The 21454-nt window shown below is 46.2% G+C and overlaps 1 long non-coding RNA gene across 1 annotated transcript; it reads right to left on the reverse strand.

Annotated features, from left to right (window-relative positions):
- Nucleotides 1-516: 516 nt before the first annotated feature.
- Nucleotides 517-19886, reverse strand: LOC108352419 (uncharacterized). Its single transcript, XR_001840635.3, has 4 exons — nucleotides 19619-19886; nucleotides 15328-15508; nucleotides 8807-9066; nucleotides 517-8366 (listed from the first exon to the last, which is right to left on the reverse strand). It is a non-coding gene; the product is annotated as an uncharacterized LOC108352419 (long non-coding RNA).
- Nucleotides 19887-21454: the final 1568 nt, after the last annotated feature.

Consider the following 21454-nt stretch of genomic DNA (forward strand, 5'->3'; position numbering starts at 1 on the left):
ACACAGCTACACTTTGACTTATATCTGAGGGTGGAAAGATAGGACGGACTGGTCTACACAGCAAGTTCTAGGCCAGCCAGGGCTGAAGGGAGAGACCCTGTCTCGAGAAAGAGACAGAGGAAAAGGGGGCCGGGAATTATCGTGATGCCTTACTTAACACCTACAAACTATAATATTTTCAGAACATGGGGCTTGCCAGACCCAAGCTCCTCTGTTTACCACCCAAGCTACAGGCCACTAAGCTGGGGCATCGGAGTGTCAAGGAAGACGACTTTATTTGAGAAGCAGATGGTCCTCCCACATGAAAATGGAGGAATGACAAAGATTACCCTTCCTCCCAGAAGCTTCGTGCAAGGGGTTTTGGTAAGCAGTAATAGGGTCCCAGGCTAGTGGGTGCCTCACACAGTAAATGGATAAATGATTTGTTAATCATAGCCAGGATCACAGAGTCAAAATACGTACACTGTACATATAAAAAAATCATTGGTATTTGCCTCATTGTTCCTCCATACCTCCTTTTATTTTATTTTATTTTTTGTTCTTTTTTTTTTCAGAGCTGGGGACTGAACCCAGGGCCTTGTGCTTCCTAGGCAAGCGCTCTACCACTGAGCTAAATCCCCAACCCCCCATACCTCCTTTTAAAAAAAGACTTATTTTATTTATATGATTACAACATTGCTGTCTTCAGACACACCAGAAGAGGGCATCGGACCCCATTACAGTTGGTTGTGAGCCACCATGTGGTTGCTGGGACTTGAACTCAGGACCTCTGGAAGAGCAATCGGTGCTCTTTTTTTTTTTTTTTTCTTTTTTTCAGAGCTGGGGACCGAACCCAGGGCCTTCCGTTTGCTAGGCAAGTGCTCTACCACTGAGCTAAATCCCCAACCCCGCAGTCAGTGCTCTTAACCGCTGAGCCATCCCTCCAGCCCGCTTGTGTATCTCCTGATACAAGGAAAGAAGAAAGAGTTGGGTGGAATCAAATATGGAATCTTAGCTGGGCCTGGTGGCACATGCCTGAAATCCCTGTGCTCACGAGGCCTCAGAAAGAAAATCAGAGCACATTCAAGGCCAATCTGAGAAAAAGAAAATTAATTAAAATGGAGTCTCAGGGGCTGAAGATATGGCTCAATGGATAAGAGCATTGATTATTCCTGTAGATGACCTGGGCTCAGTTCCCAGCACCTACACAGACATCCCCTGTGAGTCTGTTCCAGGGAATCTGGCGCCCTCTTCTGGCCTTCATGGGAACTACATGCATGAGGTGCACATAAAAACATAAAAATAAAATTTTCCCCTTAAATCCTGCTCTTTCAGTCCTCAGGCTTTGGGAACTGTATGGTGCAATGCAGACGTGGTGAACTCTAAGAAGTTCACTGTTTGCAGCCGGTCCCCAAAGAGCACAGATATGGTACCGAGAAATACAGAGACTCCCCAAGAGGTGGATCCCACACTCGCAAAACATACATCCCCACGCCCCCTTGCCCCTAAGAAGTACAAGCAGGGCCTAAAGAAAATGTCATCCAACAAGGCCAAAGCCGTGAGCACATGCGAGGGGCTCGGGCTCAGGATCTCAAATGGCCCATCTCCATCACAGATTCCACTGACGAGCCTACACCATATCTCGTCCATCTCTTGCTTGGGAAGCATCCTCAGGCCCACATCTTCAAGGGCTGTACACTCTTCCAGTCGAAGGCCAGGATCCCAATCCCAGGCCCAGGGGACTTTAGCTCCCTAAAAGGGCCCACAATAAGGGCTACAGTCTATGCTGTTGGCGACAGATGGGCTTAGTCTCTTCCCATCCTACAGCTGCCAGCTGTACAATATGGCTTCCTGTGCTATTTCTACAAATAGCCCTGGAGCAGGGGAGAATGACAGAACCTTTAATGCTGGCCTTTAAAAGGAAAGCCAGCAGAACCCTGAGCGGATAACTTTACATTTTAAGGAAATAATATACGGAACAAAGGACAGCCCTGTGGTCAGGAGACGGGGGCGGCAGGGATCATAAAACCTACGAACCCAACAGGCCACTAAGTTGGAGCATCAAAGTGTCGAGGAAGGCGACTTTATTTGGAAAGCAGATGGTCCTCCCACATGAAGATGGAGGACTCTTCTGACAAAGATTGTCCTTCCTCCCAGGAAGGAAGGACAGAGACTCAAACTTGCCGTCTTCGCCCTGGCGTCCCAGGGACAGGAAGTCATTGTGAGGGTTTTGTATCTGTCTGGGTTGTGTAACTGTATTTAGCCAAGCCTTTAGGCCTAACTTGCCCGTGCACAGGAAGTACAGTAACTGGAATACCCCGTCAATGACTCTTACAAGGAAACAATTGGACCTGGGACACACGCTAAAGGCAAACAGTCTTTTCAGGAAATCAATAGCATAAAAGAAAGCAAATCAAGTAGCTACCAGGGCTAGGGGTGGAAAGAGGGGGACCGCAAGAAAGTACTGTGAGCATTCAAGGCCATAGAGACCAAGTCCCGAGGGGGTAACGGTTATCTGGGAGTATTAATTCATTAGATTTATTTTATTTTTTAAGATTTATTTATTTATTATATATAAGTACATTCTCGCCGTCTTCAGACACGCCAGAAGAGGGCATCAGATCTCATTACAGATAGCCATGAGCCACCATGTGGTTGCTGGGAATTGAACTCAGGGACTTCCAGAAAAGCAGTCAGTGCTCTTAACAGCTGAGCCACCTCTCCAGCCCTCATCAGATTTATGATTGACATACTTTGGATGTAACACGAATGACTACATGATTGTGTTTAAATTAAACAGTTGATTTTATGTGTATGGTTTTTGTTTGTTCTTCTGTATTTCCAAGAGGTTTTCTCCGTGTATAACAGAGCCCTGACTGTCATGGACTCAGTTATATAGACCAGGCTGGCCTTGAACTCACAGCCTCTGCCTCCTAAGTGCTGGGATTAAAGGTGTGTGCCACCACGACTGGCCCTAGGTTTGCTTTTGAAAGTTACTGTTGTGTGTGAGTTTGTGCATGGGCGGGTATCTATAACACAGTGCACTTGAGGAAGCCAGAGAACCAGTTTGTGGAGTCACTTCTCTCCTTCCACCTTTGCATAGATCCTAGGGATCGAACTCAGATCCCCACGCTTGCACAGCAAACACATTTACCTACTAAGCCATCTCACCCGCTCTTGTTCCTTTGGTTTTAGACAAAGTATCACTCTATAACCCAGACTGGCTTTGAACTTGAGCTGTTCCTGCCTCAGCCTCCCAAGTGCTGGTTTATAGATAATGTCCCCATATCTGGCCATGATTAGTGGCTGTACAAAAAGATTTTCCCATGTGACCCTTGCCAACCTGAAGACCCTTACCAGATAACAACCCTCAACCCTAGATCTCAGCCTTCAGAGCCCTATGAAATAGATCTTTTCTCTGTATAAATTACCCACTCTGGAGTGTTGTGGCATCTAGACTGATAATCACCCATCAGATTATTTAATTAGCCCAGCATTCTGGGCTGGAGAGATGGCTCAGAGGTTAAGAGCACTAGCTGCTCCACCAGAGGTCCTGAGTTCAATTCCCAGCAACTATGTCATAACTATTTTTTTTCTTTTTTTCGGAGCGGGGGACCGAACCCAGGGCCTTGCGCTTTCTAGGCAAGCGCTCTACCACTGAGCTAAATCCCCAACCCCCGTCGTAACCATTTATAATGAGATCTGGTGCCCTCTTCTGGCCTGCAGGCGTACATGCAGGCAGAAGACTGTATACATAATAAACAAATCTTTAAATACCTTGCATTCCAGCAAGACAGAACTGGCTTGACTGAGATGCCCAGCCTGCTTCCTCACTCCATCCCTGCACTATAAGGGTAGGGGGGTTGCGGGAAGATTTTAGGGGTTGGGGGGGGCTCGCAGAGGCCACAGGATTTAGCCTATAGCTTCTTGCTTCCTGTGGTTTGTTATACACACACAAACACAAACCATTTTTTCCCTTGTTTATTCGGTCAAGCTGCTGGGGGAAAAATTAAGCAACAGATTTGGGGCTTGTTTTGTTTCAATTTCCAAATACCAGCTGGTAGATCTGAACTCTTTGTCCCCCCCTGCCCTCCGATGCTATCTAGGGGAGAGAGAAGGCCCCTCAAGCCATTTCCCAGCAGCATCTCCTGAACATTCTCTAAACCTCACCTGACTTCCCATCATCGGAAGTGTATCTTGTAGGCTGGCTGCCATGGAGACACCTTTCAGCCAAGGCAGAGGTGGAACAAGTCGGGGCAGTTCACTCATCTCCATTCCTTTCTTTGACTGCAAGAAGAACCTTGAATTTGAGCCCACAAAGCTACATTCAAGGATGACTTAGTCACACAGTCAAACACAACAGTCCACGCTGAATGCGGCTTCTCAAGGACCACGGGAAGGAAAACGTGCCACCCGGTGTTGCCGGGTAGGCTTGGAACCACGTTTACAGAAAGGCAACAGAAAAGGGTCACTCTACCTTTAGAACACTTCTCTCTCAATACTGAAGAATTCATTCTTACAAATATTTCCTTAGAACGATTACCCAAGGCTCCATGGTATGCACCGTTGATATTCCTCAACAGGTTCTAGCTGGAGCTCAGTCTACCGCTCCTTACCACCCTTCCGGTCGCTCTATGAATGACTGGCATCATAGCCACTCCCCATCCCAGTGCTTTTCACCCTTGGCCACTCAACTCATGGCTGGAAAGGGGGAGAAGTGAGCAAAACCTTCATTTTCCTCCCAGAACATCCCAATGACCACCTCCCAAAAGGGGTCATGGCTTCTACTTCCCAGCAGCATGGACCTATTCGGGACACTTACATAAACCGTACCCTGCGTGCGTGCGTGTGTGTGTGTTGCTAATATGTTGGCCAATTTCTCTGCTCACCCTTGCTTCCTGCCCCCCCCCTTTATGTTTTATTTCGTATATATGGGTGTTTTGCCTGCATGGATGTCTGCTCACCACGTGTCTGCAGTGCCTATAAAATCCAGAAATCATCCGATCCCCCAGAACTAGAGTTACAAATGGCTGTGCACCACCCTATGGGCACTGGTAACTCAGGTCTTCTGCAAGAACAGCCAGGGCTCTGAACCACTGAGCCCACCCTCTCCAGCCCCCACGTATGGTGTTCGTTTGTTTGTTTTTAATTTCTAGTAATCACCTCCTGGTTAATTTTCTTCTTACTGGAAACACTATTCTGGCGCCTTTTCTAGTGAGTTCTAAGAGAAGGAATTCTCTCAGCTTCTGCGTCTAAAAGTACTTTTGCTATGCCTTAAAGCTTGGGTGTAACTCACAGGTAAGGAATTGGGGTTCACTGTTCTCTCCATCAATAGTTTAAAGATAACATTCAGGACCTGCTGGCTTCTCTCATGGTGGATAAATCCATCATCAGTCAAGGGCTCTCCAGTCCTTGTGTCTCTAGATTCTAGAAGGCTGGAGTGCTTTGGGAGAGAGTGTTCTGCTTTGGTGGCGATCTGTCACAGTCTACTCTGTCTGTGTGCTGAGTTATTTCTGTTACTCCGCCTTAAGACTTGCTGTGCTTCCCCACACATCATGTCTGTCTTGTCTCTGTTCTCCGCTGATCCTGGTGACTGTATCCTACACTCGGGAGTACAAGGACACTTCGAGTACACGCTTAAGTGTCCTTAAAGAAATACCTTTATAGCCACTGAACAGTGTAAGGGATTAACTTCACTGGTCGTGAAAGATCCTGTAAGCTCTTCCCAAGAGGAACCCATATACTTGGCTGCCATTGCCAAGCATTTCCTGGGTGTTGTGTTGTGTATTCTTTGTGGTACTGGGAACTGAACCTAGAGTTTCACACAGGCCAAGCGGGCAAGAAACCTCTGAGATAGCTCCCCCACCCTCACCTTGCTTGTCCTCGAGTTATAGCCTACCATATCTGTATGCATTTCTGTAAGACAGAGTGTTTGACTTTTCCTAGTGTCCCTACATCCTAAGACTGAAACATACTTTCACTTTCTCTTTCTTTTCTTTCTCTCTCTTTTTTTAAATTGTTTTGAGACAGAGTTTGCCCTGGCTGTCCTAGAATTTACTCTATAGACAAGGCTGGCCTTGAACTCACAGAGATCCCCCTGCATTTGCCTCCCAAGTACTGGAATTAAAGGCATGTACCACCACATATAGGGAAGACATACATTCCCTATATGTCTACGACTTAATGTTTCATTAAACATCATGCTCTTGACATAATCCATATTTATGTATGCAAATATTAGATTATTTGTCCAGAGAGGGTCCAACCTGTACTGAAACTTAGCATATTCCTCCTGCCTCAGCCTCTTCAGAGTCAGGACTACAGATTTGAAACAACAACCTCGGCTTAGTTCATTTTTTTTAAATAAACTATTATATGGAGTTTAATTCCAAATAAAAATATTTTTGAACTTTTGAGTTTTTCTCTGGGCCTCCATTTTTCTTCTCTCAGGGTTGGCCCTTTGCCAACTATCAATTCTACATCTAGTCCTCCAATATCTCCTTGTCTTGGTTTTTATGGGGCGGAATATTTCACTCCAAAGCTGAAAGACTGACCCTTGGGAAATCTGCAATTAATCAACTAGTTAATTCCCATTAGAAGCAGACAACGTGTAGTGAGCCGTGGTAGGGCATGTCTACAATTCCAATCCAGGAAGTTGAGGCAGGAGGATAGCACAGGCCAGCCTGAGCTACACAGTGAGGTGCTTCTTTTGATTCAAAATGTCAAGAAGACACATAACTGGGTATCCATCTAGTGTGTTGTGCCCTGGCACATGAACTACTGGGTACTGTGACATAGGAGATGTTGAAGAGCCTACTGCTTTAGCAGAATTCTCATGCTATTGTTAGCTTTTAGGTTGAAGTCTCCTACTTTGTACTAAAACTCCTTGTGACTTCCACCAGGATTCTAACAAGGCACCCAACAAGCTTAGGTCCTCTCCTACAGAGCCTCCTATGACCTAACAATTTCCTCTGAGGAAATCCTCTGTTTTGGATGGAAAAGGGAGGTGGAACATTCCACCATGCGAGGAAGCCTAGTCAGCCCAGCAAGTACACAACTCAAAGTCTTCAGGAAGTCCCTGAAACTGACCAGATTCACTAGGCCCATCCTTCTCCAAGCACGTGTAAGCTCTGAGGACTGCTGAGAGTTAGTCTCAGACCTAATGAACTGCCCAGAAGACTCTCAGATCAGCTAAGCCACCAGGAAAAAGTGGAGATCAGTCAAACTGCCTGAAAAAGGCAGAGACAGGTAAAGTTGCCTGAAAAGGATGTTGAGCTGCCTACAGGCTATACAGTGAGCTCCAGGTTCACAGCTTTTGTGAGCTATCACCCAGGCTGGGGTGGGCTTTGTTGATGGTCTTCAAGTCATTTCTGCTCCTATAAGTAACCCCTCACCCATACTCCTGTAAATAAAGCCAGTGAAACTCACTGGTTCTCTCAGTTGGATGTTGGTGGTGTCTCTACTTTGGTCTATCATGGATTCACTGTCTGGGGTGGGCAGACATTTCTTCACATCTCCCCAGAAATAGTATGACGTAACACTTCCTCAAATACCTGTCAATGGGTCTCCCCTGTCTCACTTCCTGTCTGTCTCCCAGGCTCTCCACCCCAAGTTCTCTCTTCACCATTCTCTTCCATATTATATGATCTCTGGGCTCCCTCAGTAGCCTGATCAGTATTTTGTGTGCACATGCTCCCTTCCATTTACCAGCACAATATTTGAAATGATCGTATACAATGACCTTTTCTCCTCAGGGGAGCCTCTCTCCTTTCAGCATTCTTGGTCTGGATTTGATGTCTTGCCATTACTTGGTGTTCTTGGTGTGGTGAGTTGTTTTGGGTGTGAATATATATGCAAGAAACAGGAGAGCACCAAGTAGCCATGACCAAACCCTTCTGGATCAAACCCTACCAGGATCAATGTCTATGTTGTTGTGGAGCAGATCAGTAGCAGACCACCGAATGGTGACCGTGTCATTTATTTGGTGCCAGCTTGGCTTTGGAACACACTTGGAAACGGTTTCTCAGCTGGTCATTCCTGGTAGTCACATACAATCCGCTTTTCCTCCCAGCTCACACTCCAGTCACAAAATGGCTCCTTGCCGAGTGCGGAGTGTAAGCAGACAGTTCAAAATGGCAGAGGTTTTGGGTTTCACTCAGCCCGCAGGCACCCACTTACCAAGCTTCGTCGCTTTCCCAATTTGCTTCAAATGCCAAACGGCCGCTGACTGGCACTCTACGAGCTCTTTGACCACCTCTGCAGCTGCAGGAGGACTGGCTCTGTGGCTGCTCTCACTTGGTCACGGTCAGCCTCTGATGCGCCGCGGTGCTCTTCATCGTCAGGGACTCCTCTCTGTGAACCATCTTCACCCAGCACCGCTGTGCGTCCTTAGTGTTATGTCCACAGTACAAAAGAAATACAAGGGGTTGGGGATTTAGCTCAGTGGTAGAGCGCTTGCCTAGCAAGCGCAAGGCCCTGGGTTCGGTCCCCAGCTCCGAAAAAAAGAAAAAAAAAAAGAAATATTCAGTAAAATGCTGTATAACATAACCCTTATTTTTGTTATTGTTGTTTTTGGGTTTTGACTTTTGGGTTTTCTGTTTTGTTTTGGTTGTTTGGTTTGGTTTTTCCATACAGGGTTTCTCTGTGTAGCCCTGGCTGTCCTGTAGCTCACTTTGTAGTCCAATCTGGCCTCAACCTGGGAGATCCACCTGCCTCCTAAGTGCTGGGATTAAAGGCATGCGCCACCACCACCCAGTCATAATCATGATTTTTAATAGTGCATTCCAGAAGTGAATGGCAAATTTCAACAACACAAAACCACAATTACCTTCCTGGCTGTCTAATGAAGCCACTAGGGTTCTCTGCTGGGTATCTAGATGAAGTCCAAGCTTCTCACTCCGGGATACATTTGCATGCAGGCACTGGCAGCATGGCCCAGAGGTTTGGTGTGCAGACTGCTTTCCCACAGGAACTGGATTTGGCTCCCGATTACCCACCATGGGCTGGTCACAACCACTTGTCCCTTCAGCTCCGGGCCTTTTGACACTCTTCTGGCTTGTTCAAGCACACAAACTCACATGCACAAGACTATACACAGAGACAATTAAAGTAAAATAAATACTAAAATAACACAGCAAAAACAAAAAAATGAAAATAAATAATTATTCAATAATTACATGTAATAATCAGTGGTTATGTATGCCTCACCCATTCTATTCCGCATCCCAACCCCTGACCCCTACAAGAATTAGGGTTTCTAATAGGCTGGCATTACAGTCAATCAAGTACTATACCCCTCCTCAAGTGCCTGGGGTTTCTCTATGTAGCCCTGGCTGTCTTGAAACTCACTCTGTAGACCAGGCTGGATTTGAACTCAGAGATCCGCCTGCCTCTGCCTCCTGAGTTTAGGATTAAAGGCTAATCAAGCTCTATTCTATCAGCTGCTATCTCTCTTAGGCCCAGCAAGTGTATGCGCATGTCTGTCAACAATGACACGATCCCGGTGCTTCACTACGGCCATCACCCCATTTGCCACCATCTGTGCTTGCACTGTGTTTGTCTAATGATGCTAAGACGGGGCTCAAGTTGCAGCACAACTGCAGTGAGTTCAAAAGGTCACAATCCACAAACCAGACTGAGTCACCCTTTCACGACCTTTAGCTCTTCGGGACAAAACCTGCACTCTGCTGAAACTCCCTTCCTCTTCCGCAATGGCTGCTGCCCGTCAAGGTGGTTTACTCAGCCTCTTTTCTTTTCTCCTGCTGTATTTGCAGTACATTCTGTGTGTCATTTCTTCTGTTCTGTTTCTGCTGTTTCCCCAGTCACGAGGAGCCCCACTGAATTCTTTCTTTTAGTCAAAGTAAACAGCCAAGAGAGGAAATTAGACTTCGCAAATAGAACTAAACCATTCACTGCTCCTTCCCAGAAGAAAGACAGCCACATAATAATAGAGACCACCCAGGGTTTTTTGCTTTTGGTTTTTTTGTTATTAATAAAGTCACTGTTATTTCCACCCACCTCCAACCCCGTATTAATACTTCCAAAGTGTTACAGAGAAGATTCTTTTGCAGAATCCATCATCCGATAAGGTGCCAGCTCAGAGCTAGGAAAGACACCATTCCCGTGGAGTGACAGTCACCGAAGCTTAGGGATGGGGTAGTCAGGGCGTGTGACCTCGGGGGGCTGACACATCACAATTCATCTGTACAGCTGACTCATTTCTTCCTCTGAGGATTTCATGGGAAGCCAGGGACCTTTACAAAGAAGCATACTCTTGGGTCCATAGCCTCTTAAAGACGATTTATTAAAACACAGAAAAATCCATCACAGTGCTTGTATCTGTGTACCTTGTGAAACTCAAGCCCATTTTGAAAGCTGTTTCTTTCTCTTTTTAATTCTTTTTTTTTTTCCTGGAGCTGAGGACTGAATCCAGGACCTTGTACTTGCTTGGTAGGCAAGTGCTCTACCACTGAGCTAAATCCCCAAAGATTTATTTATTTTATATATGTGAGCAAACTGTAGCTGTGTTCAGACATGCCAGAGGAGGGCATCAGATCCCATTACAGATGGTTGTGAGCCACCACGTGGTTGCTGGGAATTGAACTCAGGATCTCTGGAACAGCAGTCAGTGCTCTTAACTGCTGAGCTGTCTCCTCAGCCCCTTCATGTTCTATATTCATTACTGTTTAGCTGATTGAAATTTTCTCTCGTAAGTAGCGACTTATAGCCAGTGGACTTCTGCTGAAAATCTGTATTGTAATGGAAAACTATTCAGTGTGGAACCGTATCTCATTTAGAGCTCTTTAAAATGGAGTTTAACCCGGGCCAGTATGATGGCTTGGCAGGGAGAGGTACTTGCCACATAGGCCTGACGTCCTGATTTTTGAGCCCCAGAACCGACAAAAGGTGGAAGGAGGAAGAGATTACACAGAGTGACCTCTGACCTCTACACGTGCACCGTGGCACATGTACATGGGCGCACGCCAACAAATTAAACCACTGAATCGTCGACGTGCACCACCATCTCGTTATGAAATAGAACATTTTAAAGCTGGTATGAAAATTAACGCCAAGCCAGAGCAGGAGGCACAGGCTTGTAGTCCCACCTACTTGGAGGCTGAGGGCAGCCTGGCTAACTCTGCAAGACTCTATCTCAGAATCAAAGGGAAATAAGTGGGTAAGGTAGGGTGGCTTAGAGAGTGGGTACTAGCTTATGTACAACGCTCTAGGTCCAGTCCCAGTAGTGAAAACAGCTAATGTTGAATTCAAAGTAATACCTAGATACTCCAGTGTGAAAAGCCTTACAGATGGCTGGGTTTCCTATGCAAATAACTTCTTCCAAAAGAAGATGTTAATCCTGTCACCCCAGGAGACAGGTTAGGACAAGTCTCCCTCAGTCTAATCATTCCGAAAGTCAGTTCCTCTGGAGGTATTCGTTTAGGGGGGAAGGGTGTTAAAGCAAGCATGGCGGTGTACATCTGACATCCTGTACACGGGGTGCACCTGACATCCTATACACGGGGTGCACCTGACATCCTATACATGGGGTGAAAAGATGGGAAATATTGAGTTTGAGCCCAACTGATACAGGGTGATTGAAGAAACAGAAAGAAGAAAGGAGGGAGAAAGGGAAAATGGAGGGGGAAGAGAGGGAAGAGGGGAAAGAGAGGAGGAAGGGAGGGAGAAAGGAGGGAGGGAAGAGAGAGGGAAGAGGGAGGGAGGAAAGGAGGGAGGGAAGAGAGAGGGAAGAGGGAGGGAGGAAAGGAGGAGAAAGAAGGGAGAAGGAAGAATGAAGGGGGAGGGAGGGGAAGGGAGGGAGGGGAGAAGAGAGGAATAAGGGAAGAGGGAGGGAGGAGGGGAGGACGAGAGGAGGAAGAAGAAAGGGGAAAAGGAGAATGGAGAGAGGAAGGGAGGAGAGCCTCCTACACTGTAATCAAATATCTGAGGAGGGAGAGAGGATAGGGAGGAGGGAGGGAAAAGAGGGAGGAAAGAGAGGGAGGAAGGAAGGAAGAGAGGGAGGGAAGAGAGGAGTAAGGAAAGAGGAAGGGAGGAGGGAGACAAGGGGAAAAGGAATTTTCACTTTCAAGTTCATCTCTCAAGTTCATGCTGCCCTTCCCCATTGTACCAACAGCGATGTCATGATGTCATCAGCAGGCAAGCCCTAAGGAGCTCATCTCTGCCATTGTGTTTGTAGGCATCTTCCCTGAGACCTGCTGCTGCCTTGCACGCCGCCACCTCGGCTGGGCTGCAGCTCCAGCTGTTTGTTCAAAGGCTCAAAAGACATTCTTTAGATGTCAGGAAATGCTGAGAGAGGCAGATTGCCCGAGCTGTGAGGGAGGGTCTTCCACGGCTGTCAGCCTCCCACTCTGCGATGAAATACCTGAGGTGATTAAGGTGAGCAAGGCTCATTTTCCATCGCAGTTTGGTCTGGTTTTGTGGTTCAAGTGAAAGATCGAGTACCCCCATTGCTTCGGGCCTGAGGCCAGGTAGTCAGTCCAGTCACTGCCAGACACTGCAAGACATTCACCTCCCATCTGGGGAAGGGAGGGCAGGGGTCAGAGTCCCCTAGTCCCATTCAAGTACATGTCCAGTGACCAGAAAACCTCCTGTAAGAGGCTCTGTCTCCTGAAGTCCAACCATTTCCTTCCAACAGTGATATCACATGGAGCCTTGTGGGAGACAGTCATGATCCAAAATGATAGCAAAGGCCAGAACAAAAACAAAAGAAAGTGACAGAAAAGGAAATGTCCCCAAGTCTGTACTGTAGGAAACCTGGCTGAGGTTTTTCTAACTTTCTAAATCAGGACTGCAACATGAACTGTCAACTCATACCTGAGTGTTCATCTCAATAGATGAAAAAGGGGGAGAGGAGAGCGGGAAGGGGAGAGAGAGGAGAAGGAGGGGAGGGAGGGGAAGGAGTTGGGGGGCAGAGAGACAGAGAGAGAGAGAATGGGCACCATCTTCTGTCACTGTTTCTTCTGTGAGTCCTGAGTTAACATCTGCCCTTGGAATGGCTTAGAAAGGCGTCCCCAGGATAGGTTCCAGGAACTGAGTTGAGAAATACCATTTGATTTGTAAATCTGGGAGGAAGAAGAAGGGTAAAAGAGATTCTTTTTGATATGGTTTGTAAACTTGCTCCGTCTGGGACTATAAAGCGACAGCTTAAAACATTTTAAAGATTACAGACATCTTTGGTGAGATATTTTATTTCAGAGGGACCATTCAGAAGGATGAGAGTCATTCAGTCTTAGAGCGTTTGCTTGGAACTAAAAACCAGAGCCAGAGAAACAGTGCACAGGTAAAAAGCATTTGCTGTGCAATGCAGACACCCAGTTGAGTTGAATTAAACGTTATCTCGTGTATGTGTGTGTGTGTGTGTGTGTATTGTGTGTGTGTATGTGTGTGTGAGTGTGTGTTTGTGTGTGTGTGTGAGTGTGTGTGTGTGTGTGTGTGTGTGTGTGTAGACACAAGAGGTTGGTGTATACAGAGTGACAGACCATCTGGGTTCTCGGGCATCTACAAGGAGTCTTGGACCACAGCCTCAACAGGGAGAGGCCACTGCTGCATTTCTTTCTTTCTTTTTTTTTTTTAAGATGTATTTATTATATATGAGTACACTGTAGCTGTCCTCAGACACACCAGAAGAGGGCATCAGATCTCATTACAGATGGCTGTGAGCCACCATGTGGTTGCTGGGATTTGAACTCAGGACCTTCGGAAGAGCAATTGGTGCTCTTAACCACTGAGCCATCTCTCCAGCCCTGCATTTCTTTCTTAACTAATATTTTGCATGATGAATTTTTAGAAGAAAGGGTCTAGAGATGCATCTATAGCCCATGAATTAAAGAATCTTACCCATTTGAGGTAACCCCTGGAAGTGTGCTCATGGGGCTATATGCCTCTGCCTATAGGCATATGCTTTTCTAAGAGATGGGAGCTTGGTGACCAGCTAGTCAACTGCTTCTGCATGTGATGTGCATGGGCTGTTGGTTGGGCCATGAGTTGACTCTACTGTCTGTCCCCCCATCCTTTATAATAAAGTTGTATCTATATAACCAATATGTTACCAAAACATTAGCTCCTTAGTGCATTTTCAGGGCTTGCAATTCATTACAATTGATCTCTGTACTTATAGACTATTTCTATTTGTACCTCGCCAAGTGCAATTTTCCCTTTGCCTCGTTTCTCTTTTAGAGACTTAAAGTGTGTTCTGTTGGGTCGTTCCCTTCTTCAGAAGCTCCGGGTGATAAAGTTTCTCTCAGAGAAAGAGCTCTCGACTGACGATGTTTGGCTTTTCCCCGCCTGTCCTTTCTGGTACAGTTTCTTATTGTGTCTCGTAGGAGGATTCATGCCTCATCTTTCCCACCTGGAGGTGTCGGATGCTGACAAAGTGGGTTTTATGACCTACTTTAGATGGAGAGGAGAGGAGAGATTGGCGGTGCAGTCCAGTGGCACACATTTGCTTAGCCCAAAGATGTGGGCTTGATCCCAGCATCACAATCAGTAAATCAGTGAATGGAGAGAGGAAAATAGAGCATGTGTAATCTGTTTCTATCCCACCCTTTCTACTTAGTGGCATTTTAGCAACATTATCCGGTGTTACTCAAGAGCTTCACCATCAACGCCTACAACCCTGATGTGCCCTAAGCAGCATGTATAGCTATATCAGGAAATAAAATTCTGTTGAAGAACACTGACCTAATTCAACATCGAATCCGTCAAAATCGCTAGATTTCTCTTGCTTCTGTTGAAATGCGGATGTTCAGGTTTCCTTTCTGTTGCTATGATAAAAAACCACACTGGCCAAAAGCAACAGAGGGAAGGGAATGGCTTGTTTGCCTTCCACTTCCAGGTCATAGCCAACGCCGAGGGAATCAGGGCAGGAACCAAAGCAGGAACTTGAAGCAGAATCCATGGAAGAATGTGTAATCACAGGATTATACTTAGCCAGCTTTCTTACATTGACCAGAGCTGCCCAGGGAATGGTGCTGCCCACAGTGGGCTGTGCTCTCTGAGATCAATTAACAGTCAAGACAACCCTCCACGGACAGCCTACAGGCCAATTCCGTGTGGTTTCCCTGATCCCCACTAATGAGCTGTGGATGCTGGTCATACCTGGCAACAAAAGTTGGTTTGCCCAGACTTTTGATGACTTGGACTTTGCCTTAATAGCTTCTGCACAGGATAAGCACGCCTTTCTCCATACTTTCCCCCTCTGTACTACCAATGTAAGGATAGTAATAGTTCTCTGCACCCACCTGGTATGAGCATTAAAGATAATAAACACAAGGTTCTTAGTTTCTGTCTATGACAAAACTAGGCTCATTGTTAGGAGCTGTCATTACTCACCAGACAGAATCTTATGGTTGGTAGATGGAGAAATTCATCCAGAAGCTACTACTGAGATTCTACAAGGTACCCATGTTCATCTTTCAGCATCATGACAAAATAACTGAGTTCAACAACTTCCAAGGAGGTAAGGCTTGTCTGTCCCATAGCTTCCAGCAGTCGGTTTTCTGTCATTTTGGGGCTGATGAGAAAACAGAATATCATAGCAGGAAATGTATGGTAGGACGAAGCTGCTGACCTCATGGTGTTTGGAAAGGAGGCAGAAAGGGAGACAGTGACAGACAGACAGACATAGAGAGAATGACATAGAAGAACTGAAGAACCCAGTACCTCTCTCAAGAGCCTGACCAGCCAAGGCCAGAGATGTCCTCAGGAAGAACCATAGACTATCTTGATGCTAGAAATGACGCTGATGTGTCCTACACAGCAAACACACCATCACACTCCTCACCCATGCCCTTGGAAGGCATTGCCAGTGGAACTCTTCTACCCCAGTCATTAGTCACGGATTAGAGCGTCATGAAGTAGTTTCCTCCGAACAGAAACATGTAGGTTGATGTCTATATGTAGGTGAGGGCTGGCCCAAGTTAAGCCGAGGCCTGTAATTGGACAGTGAGAAAATGGGGCGGGCACAGAGTTTTGGTAAGTGGGAAAGAACCAAGATGAAGACAGAGAAGGATGACCCAGATCTGGGTGCCTTAAATGGCCATAGGTAGTTATGAATATATCTTAGTTATGAATATTTCTCAAGGGATGGATTTCTATAGGTCAATTTATCTTATCTCGGTGGGCTGTTTATATCTTTATCAATTGGTTGTAAGTTTATTGTGTGGGACATACTGTGGATTGGGAATTTAACATATAAATTTCACTGCTAAATTACAGCATATTGAGTCTTGATTTTAATGGGTTGCTGGGAGTTTAATACCATAACTATTAGGGGGGGCGGATGCTGGGAATGTAAACAGAGCAGCGGCAGAAAATTATGCGGGGGTAGCTGCTGCTGGGACCAGGGAGTGGGTGCTGGGAATGTGAGCAGAGTCCACAGTAGGAGAGCCGTGAGATAGGCGGTCTCTGTATGTAATTGACGTGGGAGCGACCCGCCTTGGGAACTAGATGGGTAGAGAGATTGCTGCTTGGCTCAGAGAGTAGCCGGGTGAGATGGGATGGAGTTTAGTGGGTGAGACACTTTGCTGACTGAGATGAAAATATCCCGCAGATGCCATGTGGCCCTACGGTGCCGGCACTAGAGAGGAATAAAAGAAACCATTTTTTTAATAATTACTGCAACAGAAACACTCCCTCTGAGAGGTAGGGGAGGCTCGCGAGACTCAGAGGCAAACGAAAGCCACGTGTGTAGGAAAGCTCCGACTTCTAATGTAACACAGAAACGCAGCGAACAGCTGCTAGAAAACAGAACAGCTACACTGGCCTGTGGAGAGTCCTCAGATCTGTCCCTCTGCCTGCCAGCTGGGCAGGGCTGGAGGTGTGGAAGTCATCTCCCATGGTGGGTTCTACTTTCAGTGATAAAGCTGTTCCTGTAAGGAACTGCTTACCCGTACTGCTCTTTTTTTTTTTTTTCCGGAGCTGGGGACCGAACCCAGGGCCTTGCGCTTCCTAGGCAAGCGCTCTACCGCTGAGCTAAATCCCCAGCCCCAACCCGTACTGCTCTTAGTGACCTCGATTAACACTCATTATTAGTTCACCAAATTGGACTTGGGTGGAGTCATTACTTTGATCTTTTATGGGTTCCCTTTCTGAGGGGTGTGTGTGTGTGTGTGTGTGTGTGTGTGTGTGTGTGTTGCATCTCACCCAAGAGAACCCTCTCACACAGCACAGAGTTACCATTAAAGATCAGATAGAGAAAGGCACGTAAGTGTTCCAGCAGGGAAGATGTGCGACGATATCTCAAACTCTGATAAGGTTAAGGAGACGTGCAGGCCAGTGGGCCATGCTGCCACACAAAAGGACCAGTAAGGCTGAGTGAGCTCAGACTCCAGGAATCTCAGAGACTTGAGATTGGCCGGAGTCGAGTTCCTCCCTACCCATTTCTGTACCTGCTGTGGAACACGTAACCACGCCACACCACTGAGAGGACCGTGGACAGTCAGTCACGTGAGGAAACACCTGGGGTCTTCCCAATGCTAACAGAGCATCACTAACATCTCAAACTCAACCAATGGAAAACATCTACCCCTAAATCCTATCTTACGCCTCTATGTTTATATAGTCCCCGTCCACATGGAATAAAGCACAGAAGTTATTTCACCGAGGACTGTTTGAGAGTGACGTTTTTTACTGATCTGTGACACTTGGGAAAGAGTTCTCTCTTCCAAAGCATTCACCACTGGACCTTGGACCCAGCTGGCTAGCCAACACAGCCTGTGCCACTAACGTTGTTGCCTTCGTGGTTGGTAGCTAACGAGAGCCATGGGACCTTGGCTACCTGCACCGGCACAGGCTGCCCAAACCTCCTTGCTTCTTTTCTGAAAGAGTGAACACTCCAGAAACGCTCCAAAGCCAGAGCCCTGGCAGAACCTATTTGCCCGGGATCCACTTTGCTTTGTGGGAGGACAACAGACAACAGAGACAAACGTTGTAGAATGGTCACAATGTTTTCGTCAGAGTCTTAGGGAGTCCTGGTTTGTTTTTGTTTGTTTGTTTGTTTTGTTTACTTGATACAAGCTAGAGTCAAACGAAAAGAGGAACATCAATTGGGAAAACGCTTCTATCAGAAGGGTCTGTGTGGCGTTCTCTTGATCACCAACTGACAGAGGAGGCCCAGCTCACTGTGGGTGAATTGTATTGGAAAGCAAACTGAGCAAGCCATGAGGAATTCCTCCATGGCTTCTGCTCCACTCCTGCGGCTGTGTACCTGCCTTTACTTCACTCAGTAATGGAGTTTGATCGGGACATGCAAGCTGAAGTAAATTCCCTCCTCCCCAAGTTGCTTTTAGTCAGAGTACTCTATCATAGCCCCCAAGACACCTATATTTAAAGTATAATTTTAAAGTCCATATCTAATTATTCTCAGAACTGGAATGTTATTAGTAGAGGATAGGTGGAAATTATTCGTTCTCTTTTGCTATATCACCATGTAAACAATATTCTCAATTTTGTCTCTTGCCCAGTGACTTGGTTCTGGTCTACTGCTGTGAAGAGACACCGTGGCCAACTCGGTAACTCTTATAAAAGAAAACATTTGACTAGGGGCCTGTTTATCATTTCAGAGGGTTAGTCCATTTTCATCATGACAGGAAGCCGACAAACGTGGAGCTGCCATAATACCCGACATCTTTATACCCTGATCCACAAGCAGCAGGCAGAGAGAGAGAGACACTGTGCCCAGTGAGGGCTTTTCAAATCTCAAAGCCCACTCCCCAGTGACACACCTCCTCCAACAAGACCACACCTCCTAATCTCCCCCCAAACAGTTCATCAACCAGGAAGTAAGCAAGCAAACACATGAGACTATATACTCATTCAAACCAGCCCGCCCAGTAATCAACAAATGGATCTCATGAAACTAAAAAGCTTCTGTATAGCAAAAAACAAAACAAAGCAAAAGAACTGTCGGTCAAGTTAAGAGACAGCTTACAGAATGGGGCTCTGTAGCCCACAGAGGGCTAGTGCCTAGAATAGACAAAGAACTCAAGAGACTTAAGCAGCAAGAAAAACAAACAACCCCATAAAAAAGGTGGCTTATGGGCTGGAAAAATGGCTCAGCGGTTAAGAGCACCGGCTGCTCTTCCAGAGGTCCTGAGTTCAATTCCCAGAAACCACATGGTGGCTCACAACCATCTGTAATGGGATCCGATGCCCTCTTCTGGTGCGTCTGAGGGCAGTGACAGTGTACTCACATACATGAAATAAGTAAAAATAAATCTTAAAAAAAAAAAAAAAACAGGTGGTTTACGGAACTCAACACCAAGTTCTTAAGAGACGAACTACAAGAGCTAAATCCCCAGCCCTACAAGTAGCTAATACGTATTTGAAAAAGCTTTTCGGGGTTGGGGATTTAGCTCAGTGGTAGAGCATTTGCCTAGGAAGCACAGGCCCTGGGTTCGGTCCCCAGCTCCGAAAAAAAAAAAAAAAAAAAAAGAAAAAGAAAAAGAAAAAGCTTTTCAACATTCGCCATTGGGAAAACTCAAGTCATAGCTACTTTTGAGATTCCATTTCACCGGAGTCAGGAAAAAAAAAACAAAAAACAAAAACTAAAACAAAAGACAACACACGCCAGGGAGGGTATAGACGCTGGGAAGGGTACAGAGAAAGAGAATTGTACACTCACTGTTAGTGGATGGGCAAATGAGTATACCCACTATGGAGATCAGTGTGGAGGTTCCTCAAAAATCTAAAGATACATTCGGCCCCGTGTATTAGTATCTTACAGTTGCGGTGATAAACAAAAGTGTTTGTTTTGGTGTACAGTCCCAGAGGAAGAGAGTCCACCATGGCAGGGGAGGGCCTTGCAGCAGCTGGAACTGGAAGCTGACGGATCACATTTCACCTGCAGCCCAGAAGCAGAGAGGGCAAACAGGAGGCGGAGTCACACTATAGACCCGCCTCCAGTGTTGTACTTCCTCCTCCAAGGTTCTGCATCCTGAAGATTCCGCATCCTGAAGGTTCCGCATCCTGAAGGTTCTGCATCCTGAAGGTACCGCATCCTGAAGGTTCCGTAACCTTGCCACCCAACTGGGGACCAAGTGTTCAAATTTGTGAGCCTATATTTAAATATGGGGGACAGTGCTCATTCAAACCACAGCACCTAGCGATATCACTCCTGGGCGATATCACTCCTTCGGGTGAAGAGCTCCACATCGTACTCATAGATATTTGCACACTGGTGTTTACCGCTGTTCTTTCCACAGTAACTAGGGAATGGACCAGATACAGATAACGAAAACAAGGTACACATATAGGACTTTATTCATCTGGAAAGAAAAATAAAATAATGGAGATTTCGGGAAATTACGATTTATTTTTTAAAAAGTGGATAGAACTGGAAAAACAGACTAAATGAGATAGCCCAGGCCGGGGCATGTCTTCTCATGAGTGATCTTAGCCTCGAATTTTTGGATTGTGTTTGGAGTGTCTATAGACGTCAAGAAGCTGGAAAGAGCTGTCTTGGGGAGGGGGCGGTGAAGGGATTGTAAAACTCGTGAGCTGGATAAATAAATAAATCTTAAAAAAAAACAACTCGTGAGCTGCGAAAGAAGGAGAGGTAGATACTGGGGGCTAAAGGTTTATGGTAGGAGTGGGAGGGAGGGAGAGGGGCAGGCAATAGGGTGGGCTAGCCAAAATTAAGGATTATTTACAAGGCTCATGAAAGCACACTGCTTTGTAAGTTATTTAAAAGACATATAACTTGGGGCTGGAGAGATGGCTCAGTGTTAAGAGCACGTACTGCTCTTCCAGAGGTCCTGAGTTCAATTCCCAGCAACCGCATGGTAGCTCACAATCATCTGTAATGGGACCTGATGCCCTCTTCTGGTGTGTCTGCAGACAGCGACAGTGTACTCATAGACATAAATAAATCATTAAAAAAAATAAAAAAAAAAACACCATATAACTTGGGAGCCAGTGAAAAGGTTCAGCAGGTAAAGGCATGGCTGCCAACAACCTGTGTTTGATTCCCCAGGACCTAACCATGGAAGTTAGGAAGGAGAGAGCCGAATGTTTCAGGTTGCTTTCTGACCACACACACACACACACACACACACACACACACACACACACACCATTAAATAAATGGAATTTAATAAATAAAACACGCACATGTGTGTTGGTTAGGGAAGTCTCAGAGTCGCCCAAGAAACATAAGCAATTGTCACTGCTTTTGGCTGCCAATCAGAACTATGTTCTAAGTCGCTGTTCCTGAGGACACATCTGACTTTGTCTATAGAACATAGAGAAATCAAGCTAGAACGGACTTGGAAACATCCAGGGTTTTGTAGTACAGGACGCTGGCAGAGAAACACCCTCAGTCAGCAGTGACCCAAGGTGATACCATATTGTCCTATAGGCAATATATGTCCACTGGTGCAGTAGTGACGTGACTCCTGCAAGGGTAACCAGTTGATTTGTTTATGCTTGCTCTTGAGGCCTGGTCCACAGGAGAGAAGTC

The sequence above is a fragment of the Rattus norvegicus genome, chromosome 12 (genome assembly GCF_036323735.1).
Source record: "Rattus norvegicus strain BN/NHsdMcwi chromosome 12, GRCr8, whole genome shotgun sequence".
NCBI classification, from domain to species: domain Eukaryota; kingdom Metazoa; phylum Chordata; class Mammalia; order Rodentia; family Muridae; genus Rattus; species Rattus norvegicus.